Source organism: Saccostrea echinata, unplaced genomic scaffold (assembly GCF_033153115.1).
Source record: "Saccostrea echinata isolate AGI-Se365-2 ecotype Australia unplaced genomic scaffold, CSIRO_AGI_Sech_v1 ptg000020l, whole genome shotgun sequence".
Classification (NCBI taxonomy): Eukaryota; Metazoa; Mollusca; class Bivalvia; order Ostreida; family Ostreidae; genus Saccostrea; species Saccostrea echinata.
Genome location: NW_026889769.1, coordinates 6525473 through 6539249, shown reverse-complemented (window position 1 = coordinate 6539249; position 13777 = coordinate 6525473).

Here is a 13777-nt window from a genome sequence, read left to right as displayed (position 1 = left end):
AAATTGTTGTAATTGGTGTGTGCAGACATCTATAGCTAACTAATTTTTTTTTCATATGTAGAATGAATCTCCTTTATGAGGCAAGCAAAGATAGAACCCAGCTAGAAGCCAACTAAAGGTAAGCCATCCCAGGAGATAAAAAAATAGAAATACATTAGAAAAGCAATGTTTGCATAGATAGTTTTGAATAGGAGAAATTTTTCTTCGTGAAAATTACTGGATTTGAAGAGTTCTTTAACAGGCACATAACTGCAAACTGGGCTAATTTCTCTTTAAATCACTAGATATCAATGTTATAATGGCTGAAAGTACACATACAATCTCTTAACCTATAAAAAAGATTTGTGACTTTACACAATTTCAATATCAATACATGAATAATCATTATTCATGTATTGTAAAGTAGTTAGGGTCTTTCGTCTCCAACGGAAGACCCTTCTATTATTCTATTGTTTCTTTTTCACTTTTATTAGGGTCTTCCGTCTTCAGCGGAAGACCCTTCTATTATTCTTCGGTTTCTTTTTTTACCTTTATTAAGGTCTTCCGTCTTCAGCGGAAGACCTTCTTGTTTTTCTTAGGTTTCTTTTTCACTATTTTTTGTTATTATCATTATTGTTTTTTATCTTACCGATTTTGTGCACGCGAGTTCTCGGAAACGGCTCGCTCGATTTTCATGAAACTTACAGGTCTGATAGAACATTAAAAAATCTAGACGTATATTTTTTTGTTTTGATGACGTCACTTCCGGTTCCGAGCTTTCCGCGATTTAGTGATTTTCGGAGGGTCACTTTGTCCGGCAGTTTCCTCAAAAGCGCTTCCTGGTAGAAGCATGAAATTTTTCAGCGATGATAGAGCATTATGTGTAGATGTGACATACGCATTTCTTTTTCCCCGGAAGTGCCGCACGTCGGCGCTCGCTATGGCCCGAAAAATGTCCTATCGGGATTTTAAAATTTCTAACACTTTTTCTACAATATCTTTTTACCTGTAAATATTTTGTTAAAACATATAGAACAAAAGTTGTGTAGAATGTTACGCTCTTTCAAAGGATATCAACAATAAGGGACTGGCCCCTAAAATTAGGGAACTAGAGGGGCCAAAAGTGTTTTCCTGATATCTCAAAAAGTATTGAGAATTTGTATAGCATCATAGAAGCAAAGTTGTTGAAAATGACAAGTAGCAGCTAAGGAGATCATCAAAAGTCGTCAAAATGACGTCACTTCCTGTCACACCGGAAGTAATGGTAAATGGCTCATTCTTGCCCATATGACCGTAGATGTCTCTCGATCTCGATCTCATCTCCTTGAAATTAAGACGGAAGACTTATTTGTTGCTTTGCAACAAGCTCGTCTAGTTATTATTCTTTTTTCTTCTTACAAAATTTGTGCAGACGATTTCTCGGAGATGGCTCGTTCGATTTCGTTCAAATTTTCATGGTAGATGCATTGACATCTGAAGTTAATTCCGGCAGTTTCGTTTAATTCCGGCAGTTTCGTTAAGCGATATTTACTTCCGGTCGGAAGTTATCGCCCTTTTATCAGAATTTAGAGGACCTCCTTGTCTGTGATGGAACTCAAAAACGGCTTAAGCTAGAGCGCTGAAATTTTCAGTGATGATAGAGGACATGTTGCCATTTTGCACCTGGGTTTGGATATTTTCCGGAAGTGCCTAGTATGGAAGCTCGGTAGGGGTCAAAATTTAGGACACGAATCATAAGTGAATTTTTGAGACATTTTGTATCATATCTTTTAAAGTATAATTATTTTGTTAAAACATACTGAAGAATATTTGTGCAGAATGACAAGATCTTTAATATGGTTTCAAGAAAAAAGGGCTTACTAATCATATAAGGGGCCAAGAGGGGCCAAAGGTATTAAATCAATAACTCTTTAACAATCAATATTTTGGTATACATTAATGAAGCAAAAAGTTTATCATAACAATTTACAACTATATATTATAATATTTATGTCATATGTTACATAATTAGGGGCCAAAAGGGGCAAGAATGCCAAATCTTTGGCACTCTATATCTCGAAAGTGGGAAATGTTTTGATAAGCAATATTGAATAAAAGATGTTGAAAATAATGTTCTAAACAATATGTAACCTTTCAATTTTTGCTAAACGTCCCCATTAAGGAGTTGAAGGGCTGGACCCTAAATATATCTTTTGCAAATATCTCAGAAACGAAAAAGAATTTCTGAATAGTTGTTGAACAAAAAGTGTTCAAAATCATAAGAGCTTTAACGTGGTATGAAGAAAAAGGGACTGGCCCCTCAAAATAGGGGCTGAGAGGGGCCTTTATTCAATAACTCTTTAATGATCAATATATTGCAATTCATTACTGAAGCAAAAATGTTTATCACAACAATTTCCAACTATATATTATGGTATTCACATCACATGTTACATAATTAGGGGCCATAAGGGGCCAGAAGGCCAAATCTTTGGCACTCTATATCTCGAAAGTGGGAAATGTTTTGATAAGCAATATTGAATAAAAGATGTTGAAAATAATGATCTGATCAATATGTAGCCTTTCGATTTTTGCTAAACGTCCCCATTAAGGAGTTGAAGGGCTGGCCCCTAAATATATCTTTTGCATATATCTCGGAAACGAAAAAGAATTTCTGACTAGTTGTTGAACAAAAAGTGTTCAAAATCATAATAGCTTGAAAGTGGTATGAAGAAAAAGGGGCTGGCCCCTCAACATAAGGGCTGAGAGGGGCCTTTAATCAATAACTCTTTAATGATCAATATTTTGTAATATATTACTGAAGCGAAATAGTTCATCTTCACACTCTTTATATCTTATGCAATAAGGGATCATTAGGGGTCAGATTGTATAATCTTTGGTGCAATAAATCTTGAAAAGGAAGAATAGTTTGATAACCAATATTTAACAAAAGACGTTCAAAATAATATTTTTAATAATATACAATCTTTCAATTCTTGCTAGACGTCCCCATTTAGGACTTAAAGGGCCTGCCCTTAATATTTCTTTTGCATATATCTCGGAAACGAAAAAGAATTTCTGAATACATGTAGTTGTTGAACAAAAAGTGTTCAAAATCATGAGAATTTTAAGATGGTATCAAGAAAAAGGAGCTGACCACTCATATAAGGGGCCAAAAGGGGCCGAAAGTTTTTAATCTATGACTTTTTATTGATCAATATTTAGTTACACATTACTGAAGGAAAATTGTTTTTCTTAACAATTTATTTATGTAACTATTTTTTAACGAAAATCTCAGTCAAATTCTTATCTCATCTTATCGAAAATCGGACGGAAGACCCACTCGTTGCTCGCAACGAGATCGCATCTAGTTATTATTAGGGTCTTCCGTCTTCTGCGGAAGACCCTTCTATTATTCTATTGTTGATTTTTCACTTTTCTTATTATTAGGGTCTTCCGTCTTCAGCGGAAGACCCTTCTATTATTCTATTGTTTCTTTTTCACTTTTATTATTATTCTTTTTTTTCTTTACAATTTTTGTGCAGACGATTTCTCGGAGATGGCTCGATCGATTTACTTGAAATTTTCAGGGAAGATGTATCTTTATCTGAAGCTTATACGTTTTTTTCAATTTTTTGAAAATCACTTCCGGTCGGGAGTTATCTCCCTTTTATTAAAATTCAGAGGACCTCCTTGTCTGCGATGGAACTCAAAAATGGCTTAAGCTAGAGCGCTGAAATTTTCAGTGATGATAGAGGACATGTTGCCATTTTGCACCTGGGTTTGGATATTTTCCGGAAGTGCCTAGTATGGAAGCTCGGTAGGGGTCGGAATTTAGGACACGAATCATGAGTGAATTTTTGAGACATTTTGTATCATATCTTTTAAAGTATAATTATTTTGTTAAAACATATTGAACAATATTTGTGCAGAATGACAAGATCTTTAATATGATATCAAGAAAAAAGGGCTGACTTATCATATTAGGGTCTGAGAGGGGCCGAAAGTCTTTGAACAATAACTCTTTAACGATCAATATTTTGGTATACATTACTGAAGCAAAAATGTTTATCTTAACAATTTACAACTATGTATTAAAATGTTTATGTCATATGTTACATAATAAGGTGCCATAAGGGCACAGAATGCCAATTCTTTGGCACTCTATATCTACAAAGTGGGAAATATTTTGATAAGCAATATTGAATAAAAGATGTTCAAAATAATGTTCTAAACAATATGCAACCTTTCAATTTTTGCTAAACTTCCCCATAAAGGAGTTGAAGGGCTGGCCCCTAAATATATCTTTTGCATATAGCTCGGAAACGAAAAAGAATTTCTGAATAGTTGTTGAACAAAAAGTGTTCAAAATCATGAGAACTTTAAAGTGATATGAAGAAAAAGGGGCTGGTCCCTCAAAATAGGGGCTGAGAGGGGCCGAAAGTCTTTGAACAATAACTCTTTAACGATCAATATTTTGTAATGCATTATTGAAGGAAAAATGTTCATCTCAACAATTTACAACTATATATTATGATATTCACATCATATGTTACATAATTAGGGGCCATAAGGGGCCAGAATGCTAAATCTTTGACGCTTTATATCTCAAAAGTGGGAAATATTTTGATGAGCAATATTGAACAAAAGATGTCCAAAATAATGTTCTAAACAAGATTCAACCTTTTATTTTTTGCTAAACGTCCCCATTAAGGAGTTGAAGGGCCGGCCCCTAAATACTTCTTTTGCAAATATCTCAGAAACGAAAAAAAATTTCTGAGTAGTTGTTGAACAAAAAGTGTTCAAAATCATGAGAGCGTTAAAGTGATATGAAGAAAAAGGGACTGGCCCCTCAAAAAAGGGGCTGAGAAAGGCCGAAAGTCTTTGAACAATAACTCTTGAACGATCAATATTTTGTAATGCATTATTGAAGCAAAAATGTTCATCTCAACTTATTACAACTATATATTATGATATTCACATCATATGTTACATAATTAAGGGCCATAAGGGGCCAGAATGCTAAATCTTTGACGCTTTATATCTCAAAAATGGGAAATATTTTGATAAGCAATATTGAACAAAAGATGTTTAAAATAATGTTCTAAACAATATGCAATCTTTCATTTTTTGCTAAACGTCCCCATTAAGGAGTTGAAGGGCCGGCCCCTAAATACTTCCTTTGCAAATATCTCAGAAACAAAAAAAAATTTCTGAGTAGTTGTTGAACAAAAAGTGTTCAAAATCATGAGAGCTTTAAATTGATTTTAAGAAAAAGGGGCTGGCCCCTCAAAATAGGGGCTGAGAGGGGCCGAAAGTCTTTAAACAATAACTCTTTTACGATCAATATTTTGTAATGGATTACTGAAGCAAAAATGTTCATCTCAACAATTCACAACTATATATTATGATAATCACATCATATTTACATAATTAGGGGCCATAAGGGGCCAGAATGCTAAATCTTTGACGCTTTATATCTCAAAAGTGGGAAATATTTTGATAAGCAACATTGAACAAAAGTTATTCAAAATAATGTTCTAAACAATATGCAACCTTTTGATTTTTGCTAAACGTCCCCATTAAGGAGTTGAAGGGCCGGCCCCTAAATATATCCTTCGGATATATCTCGGAAACGAAAAAGAATTTTGAATAATTCTTGAACAAAAAGTGTTCAAAATCATAAGAGCTTTAAGGTGATATCAAGGAAAAGGGTCTGACCCATCAAATAAGGGGCTGAGAGGGACCGAAAGTATACAATCAATAACTCTTTAATGATCAATATTTTGTAATATATTACTGAAGCGAAATAGTACATCTTCACACACTTTATCTAAATAACATAATGTTGATATCATATATTACGCAGTAAGGGGTCTTTAGGGGGCCAGATTGCATAATCTATAACGCAATATATCTCGAAAAGGAAGAATATTTTGATAAACAGTATTGAACAAAAGACGATCAAAATAATATTCTGAACAATATGCACTCTTTCAATTTTTGCTAGACGTCCAGTCCCCATTTAGGACTTGAAGGGCCGGCCTTTAATATTTCTTTTGCATATATCCCGAAAACAAAAAAGAATTTCTGACTAGTTGTTGAACAAAAAGTGTTCAAAATCATGAGAGCTTTAAAATGATATCAAGAAAAAGGGGCTGACCTCTCACATTAGGGGCCAAGAAGGGGCGAAAGTCTTTAATCTATATTCCTTTAATGATCAATATTTTGTAAAACATTATTAAAGCAAAATTGTTCGTCTTAACAATTTATTTATATCATTATATTTGAACGAAAATCTCAGTCAAATTCTTATCTCATCTTATCAAAAATCGGACGGAAGACCCACTCGTTGCTCGCAACGAGATCTCATCTAGTTAGGGTCTTCCGTCTTCAGCGGAAGACCCTTCTATTATTCTTAGGTTTCTTTTTTACCTTTATTATTATTATTATTATTGGGGTCTTCCGTCTTCAGCGGAAGACCCTTCTATTATTCTTCGGTTTCTTTTTTACCTTTATTATTATTCTTTTTTCTTCTTACAAAATTTGTGCAGACGATTTCTCGGAGATGGCTCGTTCGATTTCATTCAAATTTTCATGGTAGATGCGTTGACATCTGAAGTTAATTCCAGCAATTTCGTTAAGTGATATTTACTTCCGGTCGGAAGTTATCGCCCTTTTATCAGAATTTAGAGGACCTCCTTGTCTGCGATGGAACTCAAAAACGGCTTAAGCTAGAGCGCTGAAATTTTCAGTGATGATAGAGGACATGTTGCCATTTTGCACCTGGGTTTGGATATTTTCCGGAAGTGCCTAGTATGGAAGCTCGGTAGGGGTCGAAATTTAGGGCACGAATCATGAGTGAATTTTTGAGACATTTTATATTATATCTTTTAAAGTATAATTAATTTGTTAAAACATATTGAACAAAATTTGTGCAGAATGACAAGATCTGTAACATGATATCAAGAAAAAAGCGCTGACTTATCACATTAGGGGCCGATAGGGGCCAAAAGTCTGAAATCGATAACTCTTAAACAAGCATTATTTTGGTATACATTACTGAAGCAAAAATATTTATCTTAACAATTTACAATTATATATTATGATTTTTACCTCGTATGGCACATAATTAGGGGCCACAAGGGGCCAGAATGCTAAATCTTTGACGCTTTATATCTCGAAAAGGGGAAACATTTTGAAAAGCAATATTGAAAAAAAGTTGTTTAGAATGATGATCTCAACAATGTGCACCTTTTGAATTTTTCCTAAACAGTCCCTATAAGGACTGAAAGGGACGGCCCCTAAATATTTCAAGTCCACATATCTCGAAAACGAAATGAAACTTCTGAATACTTGTTGAACAAAAAGTCTTCAGAATTAAAAGACCTTTCATGTGATATCAAGAAAAAGGGGCTGACCCCTCAAATTAGGGGTTCAGAGGGGCCAAAAGTCTTTCATCTTTAACTCTTTAACGTTAAATATTTTGATATTAATTATTGAAGCAAAAATGTTCATCTTCACAATCTGCAACTATATATCTGAAAGTTTTCTTCAAATATTACGTAATTAGGGACCATAAGGGGCCAGAATGCTTAATCTTAAGCTAGAGTGCTGAAATTTTCAATGATGATAGAAGACATGATGCCATTTTGCACCTGGGTTTGGATATTTTCCGGAAGTGCCTAGTATGGAAACTCGATAGGGGTCGAAATTTAGGACACGAATCATGAGTGAATTTTTGAGACATTTTGTATCATATCTTTTAAAGTATAATTATTTTGTAAAAACATATTGAACAATTTTTGTGCAGAATGACAAGATATTTAATATGATATCAAGAATAAAGGGCTGACTTGTCATGGTAGGGGCCGAGAGGGGCCAAAAGTATTAAATCAATAACTCTTTAACGATCAATATTTTGGTATACATTAATGAAGCAAAAATGTTTATCTTAACAATTTACAACCATATATTATGATATTCACATCATATGTTACATAATTAAGGGCCATAAAGGGCCAGAATGCCAAATCTTTGGCACTCTATATTTCGAAAGTGGGAAATATTTTGATAAGCAATATTGAATAAAAGATCTTCAAAATAATGTTCTAAACAATATTTAACCTTTCAATTTTTGCTAAACTTCCCCATTAAGGAGTTGAAGGGCTGGCCCCTAAATATATCTTTTGCATATAGCTCGGAAACGAAAAAGATTTTCTGAATAGTCGTTGAACAGAAAGTGTTCAAAATCATGAGAGCTTTAAAGTGATATGAAGAAAAAGGGGCTGGCCCTTCAAAATAGGGGCTGAGAGGGGCCGAAAGTCTTTAAACAATAACTCTTTAACGATCAAAATTTGTAATGCATTACTGAAGCAAAAATGTTCATCTCAACAATTTACAACTATATATTATGATATTCACATCATATGTTACATAATTAGGGGCCATAAGGGGCCAGAATGCTAAATCTTTGACGCTTTATATCTCAAAAATGGGAAATATTTTGATAAGCAATATTGAACAAAAGATGTTCAAAATAATGTTCTTAACAATATGCAACCTTTCATATTCTGCTAAACGTCCCCATTAAGGAGTTGAAGGGCCGGCCCCTAAATACTTCCTTTGTAAATATCTCAGAAACGAAGAAAAATTTCTGAGTAGTTGTTGAACAAAAAGTGTTCAAAATCATGAGAGCTTTAAATTGATTTTAAGAAAAAGGGGCTGGCCCCTCAAAATAGGGGCTGAGAGGGGCCGAAAGTCTTTGAACAATAACTCTTCAACGATCAATATTTTGTAATGCATTACTGAAGCAAAAATGTTCATCTCAACAAATTACAACTATATATTATGATATTCACATCATATGTTACATAATTAGGGGCCATAAGGGGCCAGAATGCCAAATCTTTGGCACTCTATATCTCGAAAGTGGGAAATGTTTTGATAAGCAATATTGAATAAAAGATGTTGAAAATAATGTTCTAAACAATATGTAACCTTTCAATTTTTGCTAAACGTCCCCATTAAGGAGTTGAAGGGCTGGACCCTAAATATATCTTTTGCAAATATCTCAGAAACGAAAAAGAATTTCTGAGTAGTTGTTGAACAAAAGTGTTCAAAATCAGGAGAGCGTTAAAGTGATATGAAGAAAAAGGGGCTGGCCCCTCAAAATAGGGGCTGAGAGGGGCCGAAAGTCTTTAAACAATAACTCTTTAATGATCAATATTTTGTAATGCATTACTGAAGCAAAAATGTTCATCTCAACAAATTACAACTATATATTATGATATTCACATCATATGTTACATAATTAGGGGCCATAAGGGGCCAGAATGCTAAATCTTTGACGCTTTATATCTCAAAAGTGGGAAATATTTTGATAAGCAATATTGAACAAAAGTTGTTCAAAATAATGTTCTAAACAATATGCAACCTTTTGATTTTTGCTAAACGTCCCCATTAAGGAGTTGAAGGGCCGGCCCCTAAATATATCCTTCGGATATATCTCGGAAACGAAAAAGAATTTTTGAATAATTCTTGAACAAAAAGTGTTCAGAATCATGAGAACTTTAAAGTGATATCAAGGAAAAGGGTCTGACGCATTAAATAAGGGGCTGAGAGGGGCCGAAAGTATACAATCAATAACTCTTTAATGATCAATATTTTGTAATATATAACTGAAGCGAAATAGTACATCTTCACACACTTTATCTAAATAACATGATGTTGATATCATATATTACGCAGTAAGGGGTCTTTAGGGGGCCAGATTGCATAATCTATAACGCAATATATCTCGAAAAGGAAGAATATTTTGATAAACAGTATTGAACAAAAGACGATCAAAATAATATTCTGAACAATATGCACTCTTTCAATTTTTGCTAGACGTCCAGTCCCCATTTAGGACTTGAAGGGCCGGCCTTTAATATTTCTTTTGCATATATCCCGAAAACAAAAAAGAATTTCTGACTAGTTGTTGAACAAAAAGTGTTCAAAATCATTAGAGCTTTAAAATGATATCAAGAAAACGTGGCTGACCTCTCACATTAGAGGCCAAGAAGGGGCGAAAGTCTTTAATCTATATTCCTTTAATGATCAATATTTTGTAAAACATTATTAAAGCAAAATTGTTCGTCTTAACAATTTATTTATATCATTATATTTGAACGAAAATCTCAGTCAAATTCTTTTCTCATCTTATCAAAAATCGGACGGAAGACCCACTCGTTGCTCGCAACGAGATCTCATCTAGTTAGGTCTTCCGTTTTCAACGGAAGACCTATAGTGATTCTACTGTTTTTTATTATTATTATTCTTATTCTTATTTTTTTGACTTTTTAATTTTGTGCACGCGATTTCTCGAAGACTATTGGATGGATTTACATGAAATTTTCAGGAATAATGTGTTGTAACATGAACTTGATCTATCTGAGAGGTTTTTTGGAAATTCCCTTCCGGTGCCAAGTTACAGACCATTTTCTGATTTCAAAATGACATTTTGTCCGCGGATAATCTCAAGAACGACAAAAGATATCAATGTCAAACTTTCAGGGATTATAGTTCGTGATAGGTACTAGCCGGGTCGCTACTTTTTGTTCGTCGTTGGCACTTCCGGTCGCTTACGGAAGTGATCAAAGAAATCGTAAAATTTCAACTTTCCTTTTTTAAATGAATACTTACATCACATTATTGCATCTCTTTTGTAGTTTCGAAATATGTTGGTCCCACCGGAAACAGAAACGTCAACTTCCGGTTATAAGAGAAAAACTACATAATTTGAGTATTTTTCTTTCCCATTAAAATCTTTAGTAGATAAAGTATTTGAAATGAATTTTAGATATGTTATTCAGACTAAAAATGTCTAGAGTAATGTCAAATATCTTTGTAAAATTCACTTCCGGTCGCGTGTTTTCCTGACCTCAAAATGAGAAGTTGTGTGAGCAAGATCTCGGAAACGGTAAGAGATTATGACACCAAACTTTTACGAGAAACAGACCTTAAGATGTAGGCAAAACCATTTGGGTTATGAGCGTCAGTCGTCACTTCCGGTCGTCACAGGAAGTGATCAAAGAAAACGAAAATTTCAACTTTTCTTTTTTTAATTAAAAATTGCATCACTTTATTGCATCTTTTTCGCAGATTCGAAAGATGTTCGTTCCACCGGAAACAAAAACGACAACTTCCGGTTAGAAGAGAAAAACTAAATAATTTGAGTTGTTTAATTTCCCGTAAATATTCTTTATAGATAAAGTATTTGAAATGAATTTTAAATGTTTTATTCAGAGTGCAAATGTCTAGAGTAACCTTAAATATTTTTTTCAAAAATTCACTTCCGGTCGCGTGTTTTCCTGTCCTCAAAATGAGAAGTTGTCTGAGCGAGATCTCAAGAACAGGTTAAAGATTAAAACACCAAAATTTTAAGAGTAATGGACGTTGAGGGGTAGGTGAAACCATTTGGGTTAAATGTATCAGTCGTCACTTCCGCTTGTCACAGGAAGTGATCAAAGAAATAAAAAAATTAAACTTTTCTTTTTTAAATTAAAACTTACATGACTTTATTGCATCTCTTTTGCTGTTTTGAAATATGTAAGATTCCACCGGAAACAAAAACGTCAACTTCCGGTTTTAGGAGATAAACTACGTTATTCTTATATTTAACTTTCTCATAAATATCGCTTATCGATGAAGTACCTGAAATGATTTTATGCTTGTTGTAGATACTAATGTCTACAGAACAGGCAGAGATTTTTATAAAATTCACTTCCGGTTGTGTGTTTACCTGTTCTCAAAATTAGAAGTTAGTCCCATAATATTGTTCGGCAACAGTTAACGACTGAGGACTAAAACTTTCAGGACTGATATTCAGTCATCAGTTTATTTGAATCGTGAGACAATCTTACATCGCCGTTACTTCCGGTCGTGAAAGAGAGTGATTTAAAAAAGTGAATGGTTAATGGTTAGCACGTTGGATTTTCACGCTGACGATTAGGGTTAAATCTTCAGAGTGTCTCAATTTCTTTTATCATTTTTTCAGCTTGAATTTTCGTTTTTATTTTCAGAATCGGACGGAAGACCTCTCATTGCTCGCAATGAGTTTCTAGTTAAGGTCTTCCGTCTCCACGGAAGACCTTATAGTGATTCTATTGTTTCTTATTATTATTATTATTATTATTATTCTTTTTTTTTTTAGACAAAATTTTGTGCACGCGATTTCTCGAAAACTATTCAATGAATTTCCTTGAAATTTTCAGGGATAAAAGGTCTTTATATGAATTTTATATAAAATTCCGTTTTTTGGTAAACTCGGTTCCAGTGCCAATTTATGGACAATTTTCTGATTTTAACATGCAATTTTGTCCGCGAGTGTTCTCGAGAATGGCTTAAGATATTAACTGGAGACTTGTTAGAGATGATAGAACTTGACTTTTAGATTGGAGAGGGCACCTTTTCGTCTGTCGTCGGCACTTCCGGTCGCTTACGGAAGTGATCAAAGAAATCGTTAAATTTCAACTTTCCTTTTTTAAATCAATTCTTACATCATTTTATTGCATCTCTTTTGTAGTTTTGAAATCTGTTGGTCCCACCGGAAACAAAAACGTCAACTTCCGGTTATAAGAGAAAAACGACATAATTTGAGTATTTTTCTTTCCCATTAATATCTATTGTAGATAAAGTATTTGGAATGAATTTTAAACATGTTATTCAGACAGATAATGTCTAGAGTAACCTCAAATATCTTTCAAAAATTCACTTCCGGTCGCGTGTTTTTCTGTCCTCAAAATGAGAAGTTGTCTGAGCAAGATCTCGGAAACGGTAAGAGATTAAGACACCAGACTTATATGAGTAACAGACCTTAAGATGTAGCAAAAACCATTTGGGTTCAGAGCGTCAACCGTCACTTCCGGTCGTCACAGGAAGTGATCAAAGAAATCGAAAATTTCAACTTTTCTTTTTTATTTAAAGATTGCATCACTTTATTGCATCTTTTTCGCAGATTCGAAAGATGTTGATCCCACCGGAAACAAAAACGACAACTTCCGGTTATAAGAGAAAAACTACAAAATTTGAGTATTTTACTTTCCTATAAATATTCTTTATAGATAACGTATTGGAAATGAATTTTAAATATGTTATTCAGACTGCAAAGGTCTAGAGTGAACTTAAATATCTTTCAGAAATTCACTTCCGGTCGCGTGTTTTTCTGTCCTCAAAATGAAAAATTGTCTGAGCGAGATCTCAAAAACAGGTAAAAGATTAAAACACCAAATTCTTATGAGTAGCAGACCTTGAAGAGTAGGCAAAACCATTTTGGTAAATGCGTCCGTCGTGACTTCCGGTCGTCACAGGAAGTGATCAAAGAAATCAAAAATTTTAACTTTTCTTTTTTAAATTAAAGTTTCCATCACTTTATTGCATCTCTTTCGCTGTTTTGAAACATGTTAGATTCCACCGGAAACAAGAACGTCAACTTCCGGTTTTAGGTGATAAGCTACGTTACTTCGATATTTAACCTTCTCATAAATATTGCTTATCGATAAAGTACTTGAAATGTTTTTATGCATTTTGTAGATACTGCAAATGTATAGAAAATCGTCAGAGATTTTTTTATAAAATTCACTTCCGGTCGCGTGTTTACCTGTCCTCAGAATTAGAAATTGCTCGGCAACAGTAAACGACTGAAGTCTAAAACTTTCAGAACTGATAGTCATCCATCAGTTTATTTGAATCGCGAGGAAATCTTGTATCGCCGTTACTTCTGGTCGTGACAGGAAGTGATGCAAAAAAGTGAATGGTTAATGGTTAGCACGTTGGA